A 16,355-nucleotide genomic window follows, 5' to 3' on the forward strand; every position below is an offset into this window, starting at 1 on the left:
AAGTGGGTGGAAATATATTTGTGTGCAGGGTGTGCATAGACTTATCTGTGTGTTATTTCTGTTCTACGTGGAAATGTGTAAGGAAGGGGGGCAAGCGGTGCGCAGTCTTTTTTTTTTTTCCTTCCGAGCTGGTGTTTTAGCTAGACGGCTGGGCGAAGGCAGCACCGGGAGGAGTTTGCCTAGCTCATGCGGAGCCCCGAGGTAGACAGCTAGCGTTTGTGGCTGAGTTAGCAGCAGAGAGACAGACCCTACCAAAAGTCACCTCCGTACACAATACGAGCAGACAGACGGCGTGTGCGTGAAGTTGCGGAGGGACGCAGTAGGAAGAGCGAGAGATACAGGGTTATTAGCGGTTCAGGCGTTGGCTGGTGGCTGGTAGCCAGGCCGGGATGTGGAGCAGCAAACCGGTTGGTAGAAGAAGCCATTCTGCGAGCAGCAAAGCTGATGAGGCTTGATTTGCCACGGATTCGTCCCTGGGGGCTGCGTTCCCCCGGGACCCTGTGGTGTGCAATAAGGGTTGAGCTCAGCCCCTCAGATAAGGCACCAAGAGGCTCTTTCTCCTCGAAAGGGAGTCTTAGCGTCCCCAAACTTTCTGGGCCTGAACGGCTTTGAGGCAGCCTCGTTCCCCGCCGGGGCGCTTTGCCCCCCGGGACCTGGTGGCAGGGCAGTGCCACCGAGCCTCCAGGGCTCGCACGGTGGGTGCTCGATGCCCCCGTCCCGCCTCTGCCGCTCTCTCCAGCGGCTCCGTCCCCAGCTCCTTCTTTCGTTTCGCGTTAAGGTCCTGAAGCTACTAGATGGCTCCTGGAGTGGAACTGGTTTTTTAAACCACCTCTGCCTTCTCCCATCCTTCCGGCAGAAAGCGGGTCTCCGCACGCCCGGGGTCCCTGGGTGCCGTCTCGCCCCTCACAGGGGCGATTGCCAGCGCTTCCCGCGCCCCTCCGGCATGTACTTGTCCAGACGGTGGTGACAGGCGTGGGGAAGTGTCGTCCCTCCGCCGGGTTTTGCGACCGCTCCTCTCCTTGCCATTTCCCTTCTAGCCTTTGCAGCGGCGCTCCCGAAGGTGTCAGGACAAATGCCACTCTCCTCCAGGCGGACGCGCTCGGAGCAACCGGGGCGGGGGGAGCGGGGAGGAAAAGCGAGGGGGGGAAAACTAACCCTCTTTAGCAGGCAGCGGAGGAGCGTTTAGTGACAGCCTCAAGTTTTGACCTTTGTTAACTGCTGTTTTGCTCGGAGAGTGACAGGGAGTGCTGTGGGATAGCAAGCTTTCGCTTGTACCGTTCCGGAGAGCTGTGCCGCTCGGAGCGGGCTCTTGGCGGCCCAGGCGTTACGCAGGGAGCGGTGGGAGCAGGGAGGTAGCAGCAGGTCCCCGGGCCGGCTCTCCCGCGGGGCGGCAGCGGTGGCCTCCGCGTGCCCTCGGGTGCCGTTCCGGATCACGCGGGTGAAACGCTGCAGGAGCAGGCGCTTTGGGGGCACGATGTCCCCGTTCAGCGGTGGCCCGCGCTGGAGCGGGGCTCCCGGCCGGTCGCTCCGCTCTGCGTCTCCTTGCTGCAGTGCTGAGACGTCCTGCAGAGCCAGGAGATGCAGCTTTGTGCTGCGGCCCCGGCACATCCCGCCGGCACCTGGGGAAGGCACTCCCCACCTCTCCCGTTACCCTGCGACTCGCAGCGGGTCTGGAGAGCCCTCAGAGCCGGGACCGGGCAGTGGAGGGAAAACCAAAGCACCCAAAAAAGAGAGAGAGAAGAGGGGCGGAATAAGGAGGTTGAGCAAGGACATGCACGCCTTAAAAGAACATATTGCCTTTTCTTTCTTTTTTTTTTTCCCCTTTTTTTTCTTTTTTTCTGAAAGCAGCTGTGGCTTTTTCCAGCACTTTTAAATGGTTGCCAGGGAAACAGAGCAAGGGAGAGTGGAAAGGTTAGATGGATATTGGACGAGGCTAATGCACTTGTTTCAGGCAAGAATTGACAGGTGCTTAGGACACGGAGGGTTCTGATAACTCCTCATTTGCACGGCTCCTTACCGGAGCCGCGAGTACCTCCCTACCGCCGTTAATTGTGTTTTAATCATTTGCAAATTATAATCCATCTCCATCAGGGGGACTCTAATGGTGGGTTTATGGAGCGCGTCCTCATGTTCTTTAGCCCTTACGGGACACTCGGGATGAAATATTTGGTACATTGGGCCCCACCGGTACGCTTGGGCTGACTTTAAGGGAGTTTGACGCCAGAGGAGGTCCCGAAGGAAAATGTGGGAATTGCGGATCGGCAGCTCAAACTCGTTCTGACAACATTCGGGAGGGCGGAGGGCACTTTGGAGCAACGCGGGGAGGGAACGGCGCACAGTTCACTGGCCATTTCTTCCAGCAGGGAACGAGGCACGCGAGAGGTGGTGCAGTGCCAGCCTGCCCCGGAGAGTAGCTGGGGCCGGTTTGGGGACTGATGCGGGTGGGCGCTGGGCCCCTCCGGAGAGGCTGAGCGTTTCCCCCACCGCTCCCCACTGACCTCTCTCCATAATGAGCCACCCAGAAACCTTAGATGAAATCTTGGCCTGCTGGAAAGCGATGGGAATTTTGTCCTGGATTTGCGCGCAGGCAGAGTTTCAGTGCCGTGCTCTTCACTTCAGCCCTCCACGCGTTCCCAGGCCAATAAGCATAGCAGGAGCAAATGCACCTTGCACTGCTGATGGTAACACCTGGAGCAGCGAGCGCATCCGTAGCCCAGCGGGCGGTCCATATGTTTTCTTCTCCATGCGTGCACAGAAAGACCGGAGGCAGCAGGAGAGAAAGGCAGGGATTTGGAGAGGTTGCTGTCACCCCACAGCTCCTAAGAGGCAGGGGGATGGGGCTACCTGGCACTACAGGTCTAGGGGGAAAAGCCCTCCCGAGCCATCACAGCTCCCTGGGAGGCAACGCGTGTGCGACAAGGCTAAACCTGCACCGCCCCTCACTGGCCCCCGGCGCTGCCGCGCAGAACGGCAGAAAGCTGCATCCCAAACAGCCCAAACAGGGCTGCGAGAGCTGGTGTTATTTAAGCCCTGCCTGCGTGTCGGCAGAGGCCCAGCGGAGCTGTTCTGCAGATCATCAGCAGGTCGGTGCATGGTGCCGGGCGGTGGCATCGGTGGCGGCACGTCGCGCGACGCCCAGCCCTCTGTGGCTCCGTGCCCGCCAGCCGTTCGCTCCAGCCTGACACAGCTGCTTGTGAGCAGCGCTCCCCGGGTGCTCCCAGCCCTTCCCGGCATTTTCACCTTCCTCTGAGTTGAAAAACAAGGATGGATGCCTCGCTATAGATTTTGTCAGCGGTGCTGTGGTTAGAGGGCTTCCATCCCCCCCCTTTTGTTTTTGTTTTTGTTTCATGTCTGTCTTTTCTAAAATAGCTGTTCCATCTATGGAATAACCAAGGGCCTTAAACTAGGCTGTTCGGGATGAGCGTCCCAGCTGGTATTTGCAAAACAGCAAGCACTAAATAGCTAGTGTGGATAAGCTCAGGCAGGCTCTGGCGAGGCAAGGGTGGCTGGTGATGGTTCAGTGCTTCTTTGTTTCTCCTGGGAAGCTAGGAAGGTTACCATTAAAAAAATAAAATTAAAAAAAAAAGGAGAAAACCCCATGTCCGAAAGCCACTTGTGCATGTGAAGGTGGAAAGCAGTGAGCATGGGATGCGCTGAGCTGAGGGCTGGAGATCCAAGCTCTTCCGCGTGTCCCTTTGGTCCCGCCGCACAGGCAGATGCGCTGTTGCTGTACGCAAGGGCTGTGCCCATCGATCGCGTTAGCGCACTGACATCCTAACGCGGCTCCGTCCTGCGCTGGCTCCCGCTAGAGCGTGCGGTGGCTCGATGGCTGTTGGGAGAGCGGAGCGCCGCGGTCGGAGGGAAAGCGGGCTTGCGAAGTGACAGGCAGAGGTGCCTTTTGCAAGGCGCTTGTGCTTAGGGAATGCAGGCCAGGTGACTGCAAGGGGAAAATGGTTCAGGGACCTTCCTCTTCCTCGCCCCCCCCCCAGGCAGCTGCCAGCAGCGCAGAGTGACACCTGGCTGGAGGCTTTGGGCAGAGGTGGCACGCAGTCCACTGGGGCTGAGACGTCCTGGCCCAGGCGGGCGGGCTGGCTGCAGCTCCCAGCCCGGCAGCTGAAAGGCAGCAGTCGCCTTTTTCTGAGCCGTTCTGAGGAGGAGAGAATTGGTTTACTCTTTGCCCAGAGCCCCAACTACAGCTGCTTGCTGATCCTCCTCGTCAACAGCTTCCCAAGTCTGCAATCTATCCATCACCCCTGAGTGATGGGTACCAGGCCAGAACAGAGATGTGCAGCGCTCATATGCCTATTATGACATTGTAGGTGTCAGCGCTGAGTGTGAGGGACTCGGGAAACGTCACTTAAAGTAGTAGAAAATGACTGTGCCTCAGCTGTGCTCTCGTTCCTGAGCCGAAGTGCTCTTACCCCAAGCAGTCCCGACTGGAGGGTTCTCTGTCTGTTAATAGGCATTTTGGTTTTGTATTTCTTACTGTAAAGTGCGATTTTAGTTGCAGTGAAAGGAGCCAGATTGAGAGCCCTGGGACATGAAAACCTTTTGACTACAAAGCAAATGCGGAATGAACACAGCTTCTCTAGGCGTAGCTTTCTTCTCCCCATCCCTTTCTCCTCCCCCTGCAGTAGAGCATGGTGGCACTCTCTGGTCTCCTGGATACTTCCTGAGCATCTCCCGCCTGGTTTGCAGGGAGCCCATACTAGCTAGAAGAGGGGAACTTGGTGCCTGGGACCTGTCCCATCAGGAAGGATGTTTGAGCATCCAGCAGCTGGATTCAGCTGCAGCTCCCGTCCCTCTCTTGCGGTGCAAGAACACAAGTGGAATGGCTTTCTCCAGCGAAAGCCCTTTGCTCTTAGAGCGAGTGTCACAGCTGGTGAGGCTTATGTTGACTCCAGAGCTGGTTGAAAATAGGTTGTCACAGACACATGCTTGATGTTAGCATGGCTCTTCCGGAAGCCGTTTACAAACCTTCATTCATGAGGACGTGTCATCCCCATCTGGAAGGGCTCCGGCGGAGGGGAAGCGGAGAAGCCAGCGGCGAACTGCCTGCTTGGCCATTCGGCAGGGGGTCGTGAGCTGGAGCAATGGCCACAGACCCGGCTCCAACGCCATCTAGCTCATGCGAGGCAACTCCGTTGCAGACGAGCTGCTCCTGAACGAGCCAGCGTGTCCGCGTGGCACCGCATGCACCGCGTCAGGGAGAAATGCTGGCGTGAGCTTGGGAAGTGGCACGGCTGCCTTGCCCAAGGTGGCACCTGGGGCTAGTAAAACTGGCTGTCGGGAGTACCAGCCTCGCTTGCAGCCCTAGTTGCTCCTTTTTCTGTCCCGTTCACCACTCCCAGTCTCCCCAGTCCCTTCTCCCTCGCCGTTTTCCCTTCCATTCTCCCTTCTGCAGCAGCTCTGGCTTTTGTTTGCTTGTCTCAGCAATGCACACCCTAAACATGTGCATTTAAGTGCCAGGGAAATCGGCTCCCAAGCGAGCTGACATTATCCTGCTTGAAAGAGAGATCGAGAATCGGAAGCGGGGGTGGAGCAAGAAGAATGATTTATGAGGTTTTGGTTGGCCGAGCAGGGCATTCTCAGCATATTCCAAAATAATTTGACATCATCTATTCTGCCTGCAGTGGGAGTTTGTTAAGGAAAGAGAGGAAAAAAAGAAAAGCCAGAAAAACAGAGCACCACGTGACGGTATGGTTAGAGCTTGAAGTTCCTCTTTCCTAAGGGCGAATGTCTCCTCTCACTAGTTCTCTCTGTAAATCACGCGGCGACTGCTGGTGTTGGCTTAGTGGCTCCGTATTTCCTGAAGTAGAGGTGGTTGCTCCCTCGGTTTCCTAAGTCCTCGCCATGCAGCTAGGGGACATAATCACAACCGAGACCGGCTTGAAGGACATAAACACAGGAGCCAGGAGGACGGTTTGTAGTGAATAATTTAGTGGATAAATTTAAAGCTTTTGTTCTCTTTGCAAATTATCTGCGAACTGTATGGGAAGGCTTTGATCGTACAAAAGCATTTTATATCATCTCTATCTGCCGACATACCACCTACCCACTTCACCGTTTTTTTAAACAGAGCGCTTTCCTCTTTTTTCTGTCCGCATCTCTGTCTCAGGGTTTGAGGACGGACTTGACCCTGACCCGGGCAGGCAGGAGGGGCGATCGTAGCTGCGTGGCGTGCCGTGACGGCGTGCGTTGTGCTGGTCTCTGCGAGCTGGGCTGAGGGGGCACCAGGCTGAAGGCGTCCTTTGCCCTCCCTGGAAACCGGCGCCTGGGAGAGACCCGAGGCGCCGGCCGGTAGGGTCCCGGCGAAGTCCTCGCCCCCGCCGCCGGCTCTGAGCCTCGCCGGAGTGTTGTCGGGCGCCGCCTTGAGCTGTCAGCACAGCGTGGGTCGCCTGGGTCGCACTGCGATGCGATGATTGATGTTTACAAACAGCAGTGATTTCCTGGCGGGAAGGCGTGACGGCCCGCGTGCCCGACGCAGAAAGGCGCGCGGGGTTGTGGGGTTTTGCTTTGCTGTGAGAACGCGCGTGAGCTTTTAACGCGGGTTCGCAGAGAGCCAGGAGGGCTCGGCGGTACCAGTGCAGCAGATGCTCTTTGCTGAGCTAACATCCTCTAATGCTGTTCAGGGAGCGTCAGCTCTTCGCAGCCGCGGAGTATTCCTCTCACCAAGTTTGTATCCAAACAAGTTTATGGAAATACTCTTTCTCTGAACGGGTCTCCCTTCTGGCGACAAAGAGAAGCAGCGAATTTCTACAGCAAAGAGCAATAATGCGACGCTGAGTAGGGGAATTCAGTCCTCGAAGCATTTTGCGCTCTCTCTTGGTTTTGCGTGAAAGGGAGGCGGGTGGGCATCGGGCTCGGCTCCCCGGGTGGGGAGGCAGGTGCGGCGAGCGCAGCGCGTGTGTCTGGAGAGCAGCTCCCCAAGGCAGGCGACTAAGCCCAAAGGGAGTCAGCGCTCGGGGGCCCTGGCAATGGGGTGATGCTCCTGGGAAGACATGGAATCGAGATTTCCTTTCCCCTCTGTGCTCTCCATCCTCCCTTTCTGGACTTTCTTGACTCCGGGCGCTGTCTCCCCTGTAGTGGCAGCCTCCCTTGAGTCCCTCTTTGCTCCCCGACGGTGCTGGCGCATGAGCCGTGTTCCTTGGGGCTCCTGCTAGCGTGCTCAGCTTAGGTTTTCGTTGTCTAAGGGGTGCAGCACCTCTGTGCGGTCTGTGCCATCATCTCCAGAGCTTTCGAGCTCCCCCATCCCCCAGCTCTCCTCTGAAGAGGCTTTTCCCCCTGTCCTAGCCTCTTTGCACCTTTTCTTTTTCTTGGGGACGACTGGCTCTGTGGGTGTGTGCCCTCTTTGCTTCCCTCTCGCACCCCCCTCCTCAGTTGCAGGCATCTAGGGTTGAGTTTGTTCAGGGCTAGGGAATGTAGTAAAGCGCGTGCGAAGGCGGCTGCAGCCCGCCCGACCCGAGCCACGTGAAATGAAGTTGTATCGCGTTCCAAGATCAAATTATCCTTCTCGGCTTTCTGCGAGAGGACTCGCCGAAGCCCCGTGCGGGGGCTTGCAGCCTCCCCCTCGTCTCGGTTTATATCCCTGGTCCCCTGGCAGACGCGGCAAATGCTCACTCATCAGGGCTTGCTCTCTGCGCTAATGGCCCTCTATAAATAAGCCCCAGGAACAGTGATAGAGAACAATCATAAAAGGCAGGCGCATAAATTAAAGCCGATGTTATAATAAACTAGACAAGCCCTTCATCGAGGATTTTATGTTTCTCCTTGAGTCTGCAGCTTTGTCAGGAGAAAATGATTTCTGCCTTCTTTTGCCCATTCCTCCCCCTTCCTACTCTCTATATACGTGCGCCCCCCCCCCCCCTTGTATACGGGTGCACGCGCGTGGGTGCGTGCGTTTGGATGGCCACAACAGTTGCCGTCACCATCCCCGGTTCTCGGCGCTATAGGTAGAAACGGCCGCAGGAATTTCCCAGAACAACTCACAACTTTCCTTGCTGAGGTACTTGGAGAGATGACAGGACCGCAAATTAACTGTCCCGAGTGGCTTTGGCTGCTCTTTCTTAGCTTTCGGATGGCTATAAAAGAAATGTAATGCCTCTGAATGGCTGAGACTGCGAAGAGCTTAGTCCAGAGCCTAGAGGAAAAGGTAGAAGTCGCTCCGTTGGCCTCGGCGTGCTGGGCATCGAGCCTGAGGCGGTCGGAGGGAGATGCCTGTGGATGAAATAGCAGCTCCGCGGTGTGGAAGGAGGTGTGCGAGCAGTGCCTCTGAAAGGGCGGCCCTTCCCCTCCGGCCCTAGGCGTCTCGCCGGGTCGGACGGCGCGTGCTGACGGATGGCAAGCCGCCTTTCCGCCACGCCTCAGAAGCGTGCCGTGAGCTGCTATATATTGCGGCAAAACGGCTGCCGTTCACGGCGAGTCCGTATCCGTCTCTCCGCATCGCGTCCTGGGCACCTGAAACTCGGCAGTGCGAGTGGGAGTAACACGTGGATCTGTCTGCTCCCGAAGCGCACCGTCGCTGCGATAAAGTCACCCGGGAGAATTAGCGGGTCGTGCTGCAGGCACGGGGGTTTCATGATTCGCGTTCATGTCCAGTTAAGAGCAGTAGTTGGCCTCTGCGTGCAGCTTGGCATTTCCTCCGTGCACGCAGAGAAAGAGAAGATGAGGCAGCATCCCTCCAGGGACTGGTCACGGGAGATGCCGAGGGAGATGGTGACCGTCCCCTCAAGGCGCCCAGCACTCCCGCAGCCCCCGTCAGTGCTGACCAGGTGCGGTATCTGCTGGTTGTGGGGCACGTGTGTGCCGGAGGAGAGGAGCGCAGCCCCGGGATGCTAGGGGTGGGATGAGGGTACCGGCACCGTGGCGTGGCGTGGAGCCAGGGCAGTTGGCACCTGCGCGGCGTGGCGGTGGCGGGGCTGAGCGGCAGCCCCAGCCCGGCGCCTCCCAAGCGCCGTTTGGCCGCTTTGGGTCGGAGCTCCCGGCGGGCTGAGAGCCGGCCGCGCGGAGGCAAAGCGCCCTGCTTGTCTCCGCGTCTTAATTACTGTCCTCGCGAGGAGGGGCGGAGAGGAGGAACATGTGCTGGCGAGCCGTTGCACCCTGCCTCGTGCAGGATGCTGCTGGCGCAACGAGGAGAAGAATTATAGGGGTCCCGCTCGTAATTGGAGGTTCGAAGCCATTTGCAGGCACACGTTCAGCACTGTGATAAATACCCCCCTGCGACGTGCCCGGCGCTGCGCAGAGGCGTCGGGGAGAGCAGCCGGCGCGGGGAGGGTGGGCAGGGGCTGAGGCCGCGCGCAGAGTTATGTGTGTCTGGGGGCAGCGCCAGCGCGTCCTCCCGGTGCTCGAGCCGCTTTTCCCCCTTCCGTTTTATGAAGATGCAGCGGAGGCTGTGGCAGTGCGGGAAGAGGCGGGGGGGAGGCGATGGCAAGGTGCTGCGTGAGCTGGAGGGAAGGAAGGAGAGGAGAGAGACAGATGGAGGGAGGGACAGGGAGAGGGGACGGGCGGGCAGCCTCCACTTTCTGGTCCCCGCGCCCCTGGATTCTCTGGCCCGAGCTCCCCCTCGTGTTCAGCAGCAGGTATTTCTCCCGCGCGCTCCTGAAGGTCCTCGCTGAGTTAATGCAGCGATCTGCAACCTTTGCTGCCTCGACGCCTACAACGTTTGCGCTGGAGCAGCCGCACCTCGTGCATGGCTTGCGTTTCTCGGTTGCCGCTCGGGGACCCCTAGGTTAAACACCCCCCGATTTTGCCAGCTGGACATTGCAGCGTCAGAGATGCCTCGAGGCATTTGGAAGTCTCAGTCCAGATCCGAATGCCCAAGCCAGCTGCAGGGAGAGCCACAAATGCCGAGTTTTGGCCCTGCGAGGGAAGGCGCGTGCCGCAGCAGCGCCCGGGCGGATCTGCCCGTCGCTGCTCGGACGGCATCCAGGCTGCCTCGAGGGAGGAGGTTGCGAGCGCGCAGCCGAACCCTCAGGCGTGAGATTGGGGCAGGCTGTGCACTGCAGCCAGGAGTGGCTTTTCCTTCCCTTGCGCCCGGCTCCGAGCTGAGCACAGCCCGAGCTGGTGCCGCGGAGGCCTTTTTGCAGCGTCGGTGGCTTCGTGCGCTCTCCTCCCTCTGGAGGCTGCCTGGCTGCTCCGTTACTCGGCCACCTTCGTTCATCAGCTTCTCTCTGGTCTCACGCGGGGTCGTTTTCTGCTCCATTTCCTCCCCCAGCCTTTGGATCCCCCCCCGAGCTCTCTGCTATCTTTGTCGTCGTCCTGGCTGGAATAAAATATGACTGCAACCGAGAAGCGCTGAAATCGCAGCTCCCCTCGGGGACTGTTTGCCCACATCACCTGTCGGATCGAGAGCCTGCATGTCCTTGGAAAAATATGTATTTCAGGCCGCCGGGGTGCTAATTTGCAAGGCCCATTACTCAAACGAAACATTAAAATGGCCGTCCATAAACCCGCGCCTTTATTCCTGCCTCCCCCTCCGTCTGAACTCCCCTCGCCAGGTATAGGCTTCCTGTCAAGCCTAAGAGCCAAAAGCAAAGATTTATCGATAGGTACCTTGACTCCAGCTTGCATTTTAATTATGTCGCCGTCAGCCTGTGCCGAGAATAAACTCGGTGGCTATTGTATTATCCTCGCTCCATCTCTCCGGATAAATGCATAAGGAGAGCCGCGGTTTTATGGAGTCCCTTGCCCGGACCCGTTCGCTTTCCTGTGTCGTTGCCTGCCCGCTCGTCTGTACGGATCGGCGGGCTGGCCGCCCTAGGAGCCGCCGGCCGAAACGCCGGTGCTAATCCCCAAATGAGGGGGCGAGGGAAGGATGCCGGGCCGTTGCCGAGGGGGGAGCGAGAGCTCTGCGCCCGTCTCTCCTGCTGACTCTGCATGAGCCGCCCAGTCTCTCCGGGCCTTAGTTCCCCTTTGCGCGGCATGAGGAGTGCCTGGCACCTCCGGGGGGCAGGGAGCCGTGGGCTCCCTCGCCCAAGCTCGCCGACGGCGGTGGGCTGTCTCGCCGCCGGCAGCAGCGAGCGCTGGCTCGGCCCGGGGGGTGTTTGTCCTGCCTGTAATTGCAGTCGTGTTATTGAGCACGGGAACGGGACTCCCGGGTCTTGCAGCATCCGGAGTAGATTGGAAATCTGGGCTTGGCAACGAACTGCGCCTTCGGCTGCGTGCCGGCGAGACCACTGGAGAGTTTTCCATATCTTCCGTTACGGCGAGCGGGGGTAGCTCAGGAAGGGAATTCCTATAATTAAACACCACAGGGGTCTCCTGTAATAGACCACGGCACCATTTCATAATACGCTCATAAAACGTTTCAGCTTATGTTTACAGGAAACCATTTCTCTTGTGTGTCTGCGAGGGAGCCCGTAACTGCTTCCTGGAAATGCCTAGAGGCATCGGAGGCGGTTATGGAGTTCCTCCTCCCCGCGCAGCAGGGCTGCTCGAGGCGGCGTTGCTGGCGCTTTGCCACATGCCAGCCCCCGGGACCCCTGTCCCGCGGTCACGCCGAGAGCGGGACACGGTGATCCCGGTGCGGGGACAGCGTCACTGCGGTCGCCGCTGCGTGCGGTAGCGCTGCTGGGCATCGCTCCGGAGTGTTGCAGAGCCGCGGCTCGCGGCCGCTGCCGTGGGGTGTGCACGCCGCGGGGAAACCTCCCTGCCAGCCGCAGGAGCCCGGGGCGGGTCGGCGGCGATTTCCACGGTAGCAGGGCACGGTGCTTCCTCATTGCTCCTCGCTAATCCGGCTAACGCCTCCGAGGTCCAGCGCGCGCAAGTGGTGGCGGAAACGCCAGCCGGCTCCTGACAGCAGTTTCCTGTATTTCTGCGCAGCGGCTGCTGTCCTGAAAGGTCTCGGAGCGCTTGATAAATGCTCTGCGCGCCCGAGCGAACGCTGCAGCACCTCCGAGGGAGATTTCAAGCGGAGTTTATCTAGACAGCGTGCACTCGGAGAGCTGGACTGATGCTCCCACACGGGCTCCTCGTTTCGCTCCTCTCCTGTGCATCTCCGGAGCGGAAAGGGACTCGATTCCCCTTTTCCTCCTGTTCTGGCATCGGCGGCTGAGCGCACCGGTCCTGGCGAGGACTCCGTGCTGCTGTGCAAACATTGGACTGATGGGGCGTCCTGCCTCTGCGGTGCTTGCAGGCTGCGCGGTATAAGTATACGTCCCCGGTCCGCTGGCCGTCAGGGCGCGCACGGCCGCATCCGCCCCGCAGGAGCCCGGGGAGGAGGCCCCAAGCCAAGGCGAGCCGCGGGCCCTGCGAGGCGCCGGAGCTGAGATTGCTTTTTGGCGGGCAGGATTTCACGCTGTGAGGGAGCCGGGGCGCGGCGACGAATTGAAAAGGCACACTTGTCAGCGGGGAGATGCGGTGAACTTCAGAGCTGGGCTGTTTATTTTCCTTGCGCGTGTGTGTGTGTGTTTGTGTGCGTGTGTGTGTATAAATATTATTCACATGCGACAGACAACATTGGCGTCTCTTTGCATGCGGGTGCGAAGTTTGACCTGGCACTTTCTGGTGGAAGCGATGCATATTTATTAGGAAGGCAATGGGTGGGAATTAATACCTCGCTCAGCGTGTCAGACGCTATCTCAGCAAAACGCTGCGATTATTAAAATAAACAGCGGCAAAAGCAGCTTTGCCGTGACAGCGTCTCGGAGGGTAACTTGGTTAGGGAGCGACCTTCGTCGCTGGCAGCATGCCTGGGTCCCTGCCGGCGGTGGCCGTGAAAGACGCTCGCGGCGCCTCTTGCCAGCCGCGGCAGCCCGGCGGAAGTCTGACTCTGTGGCTGTACGTACGGGGCCAGGTTTGGAAGGCTGCAGCCCGTGGGTGTTAGATCCCTGCTGGGATGCCCTCGGAAGTCAGCGGGAGTTCTGCCTGCAGAGCAATCGTTTTGGGTAGTGGGGGCAGAGCGGCTCCCGGGGAAGCTCGCCGCTGCTGCTGCAAACCTTTGCGCTTTGGGACGGGCACGAAGTTGGGACCCGGAAGGTGTCAGGACTCGGAAATCGTAACGAGTCGCACGACCCCGCGTTTCTGTCGCACAGGCTCCCTGTTGGAGCAGGATGGCCCTTAAAGCGGTCGCCTGCCTCAGTTTCCCCGCTGTAACAGTGATGTAGTTCTTTACGTACGCCGTGGCAGGGGAGTGCCAAAGGCTCCATTCGTTAATAAGCATAAAGTGCTTTGATAGTGCTAGATGGAAGTGGCGCGTATTGATATAATATTACTGTACCTCATTTGACTTCTTTTTCTATTGCAAGCCCCCTCTTGATCCCGGTACCTGCAGTAACAGTTATCTGACTATATTTTATCATCTGAATATTTCAATTAAATTACTTTAAAAAAAAAAAAGCCTACACTGAAGTTGGAAATGATCACTGTATCACTCCAACTTTCCTCCATTCCCAGAAGGTTAATTGAAAGGCAGCCATCTTGGTGACGTTTAGACAAATGAGGATAATTATGTGTTCTCCAGCTCTTTGAGAGGTTAATTGCTTAGATGTACGAAGACTTGAAGAACAAAGAAGGAATAAATCAGAAGCAGGACTGTGATCTGATAATGGAATTTGGTATATTCATGTACAACTCAAACAAATAAACCCCCTAATTGCATGAACTCATTGGGCTGCGCGGACGCGCTGCGGGGTCGCCGGGATCAGACACCCGGAGTCGACTCATCGCAGCCAGACCCGCGCGAGCCGTCCTCCGTGAAGACTCGGACACAGGGTGTCTGCCGGAGATGGAGCGGTCTCTGGTCGGGGAGGCCGGGCTGAGCGGCCGAGGGGAACGGAGCAGGCTAGATAACTCGCTGGTGCCTCCTGAGAAGACGTAGACATCCTCAAACTGCTTCTCAAAGGCCTCAGCGGAGCAGCACCAGCGGCCGGGCTCGTTTCGGCGAGCCGGAGCTATTGCGATAGGTTCCTCTGCGGGACGGGTCTTAGGGGGCAGTGGGAAGCACGAGGCTCCTTGGGACCTCGTGCCCTTCCTCGGGTTTGGACGAAGCGTCCGGGCTTTTGTGCATGGTCTGGTCCCTTTTGAGCAGCTTGGCCACCCCAGGCTCTAGTAACACACTCGCTTATATGAGGTCTCTCAAAGATGCACGCGCTCCGTGGTTATAAAAGACGCAAAGAGAAAGCCCTCTAATTCGGCCTGTCGCCTGCTCCTTTGACCGTAGGGGAAATATCGAACTCTTCACGGAAGAACATTTCAGTGCCGTAGCTGTTTTATTCATTTGAGTCCTCTGTCCGCGTTAGCGTCATATTCATTAGGTGCATTTATTTTCAGTACGTGTCATCTATCGTCCTCTGCGGTCTTGCAGGCTGGCAAACTTGGGAGAAAAGAAATGTCACGTTCCAGAGAGCGTAGACATTAGTAACGTTTCCAGTTAGGTATATACGTAGCAAGAGAGAGAGGGGGCTGAGACGCCCGCTGGTTCCTTACTGCCTGCTGAGTAAAGAAGCCGACCGGAATTTCAGCACCAGAAGGGAGAGAGGAGGTGGCAAGTAGACAAGTCAAAGGAGGTGCTGGAATGCCAAGCATAAAATTGCCTCTGGTGGGTTATTTTATTTTGCTTAATTGTTGGTGAAATCTTTGCAAATTGGCAATTATATTCTTGGGCTGATTGCTTACCCAGGTAATTTACAGACTTCTCGTTTGGCAGGAGCGCTTCCTAGCTTTTTCCGTGAAATATGGTTTCGTCCTCCGTCGGTAGCATTTCCCTCTTTTTATAAGTTATTAGGTCTGCCTGCAGTAATTTCACACGCTAATTCTTGTCGTCGCGCCATCCTAAAGGAAGCCGAGGTGTTGTTTTATTTTTTTTATTTTGTCCATTCATTGGGTTCAGGGTACTTTTGGGGGGGCCTGTGAGTTGGGAGGAGGTTTGTCTGTTTGTGGGTCCCTCTGTCCTGCTAGAACAAGGTGCAATGATGTGCCGGGATCGACGATCTGCGTCTTGCTGGGAACAGCGGGAATCTGTCGGCCCGACCCTCTTTAGGTGCTGCTCCGAAGGCTGCAGCTCAGGCTGGGTTTCGTTAAGCGTCCGGAAAGCGTGGGCTCTTATCGAAACCTCCAGGCTGTGCAAAGTGGCGAGCCCATCAGCTGGGCAGGGTTCAAACAGCTCCTCGCTTTTTGGCCGAAAGGGTCGGGAAGACGGTGCTTCTCCCAGTGACAACTTTGGGGTGAAAAATCTTGGTCTGGCATCTTTTTTTATTTTCTCTCTCTCCTTCCTCTCTTGGGAAGTTTTGAATCGATTTCAACTGAAAAATGCCTCGCCACAGCTAACCTTTGAGGAGCCCTGGACCTCAGCCTCCGAAACACTGGCCGGTGATTTTCCGCCTATCTGTCAGGCCAGGCTGAAACTGCAGTTTAATTCTCCGTGTTTGCTCTTGTATTGTGTATCAAGATACAGCGAGTTTATCCAGCAGTCCAGCTGTTTTGGAGATAATTACTACAGAACTCAACCTGATGTAAAATAATCCTTCCGGGCAAGCAGCCAAGAACCAGAGACGTATCCTCCAAAGACTGAAACCTCTCCGTTACCCTTAAGAGTCACGGAGATAGGAGCGGGTGTCTCGTGACGAATGCAGGTGTTGCGGTAGTGCCGGGTGGGTCTGAACAAGAGCTTAGCCTGGCGGCCTCCCCTGCGCGTGCCCCGGGGAACTGGGCTCGCGTCTGTAGAGGGCGGCGGAGCCGGCCCGACCGACCGGGGCTCGCACGTCATCGCGCGGCACAGATCTCAGGGAAACCACCGAGCTGCAAAGTCCAGATGATAGGAATCTCTTGAGAGCTGACGTTTTGGTGCGGTTTGCAACATTTTGACACCGAGCCGGCCGAGAAGAGCTCACGGGAGCGTGAGGACCCAGGCTGCGAAGGAGGCCCGAGCTGGTTTCCATCCGAAGCGTCCCGTGAGCCTTGGCTTCCCTTGGGGCACCGTTTCGTAGGTATCGCCCGTATGCCCCTCTGCAAACTTGCCGCCTCGCGTCGCTGCCCTGGTGCGTCAGCTCCTGCTAATCCACGTGTTGCGCCATCCTCCTTACAAGTTAAGCGTTATCTGAAGAATTGCTTTCTCCCTCCTTTTTCCACATCATTTAACCCAGTTACATACGGTAGGTCAGCATTTTACTGCGTTACCATTGACTGTGCTTATTGATCCCAGGGCTACTTCAAACCTCAGTGGTCCTGTGCAGATTTCTCTTAGCTGGTATCTAGCCCAGCATCTCACTGGAGTGGACGTAATGATCCAAAGACAACTGTGTCGTCAGGTCAGGTTGCCAGGGAATACGAAAGTATGCGCTTTTCCTTTGCCTCGGTGTTTGCGTGGAGCCTTTCGCGGGGGCCGGCCTCGGCCGCCTGCGACGCCTGTGTCGAGAGGA

General features: G+C 57.5%; 1 protein-coding gene across 2 annotated transcripts in view; it reads left to right on the forward strand.

The window, feature by feature from the left end:
- The window catches only part of OPCML (opioid binding protein/cell adhesion molecule like), a 372,466-nt gene that overhangs the window by 302,795 nt on the left and 53,316 nt on the right, over nucleotides 1–16,355 (forward strand). The gene's annotated exons all lie outside the window — the stretch shown is intronic.

The sequence above is a fragment of the Apteryx mantelli genome, chromosome 23, assembly GCF_036417845.1.
Source record: "Apteryx mantelli isolate bAptMan1 chromosome 23, bAptMan1.hap1, whole genome shotgun sequence".
NCBI classification, from domain to species: domain Eukaryota; kingdom Metazoa; phylum Chordata; class Aves; order Apterygiformes; family Apterygidae; genus Apteryx; species Apteryx mantelli.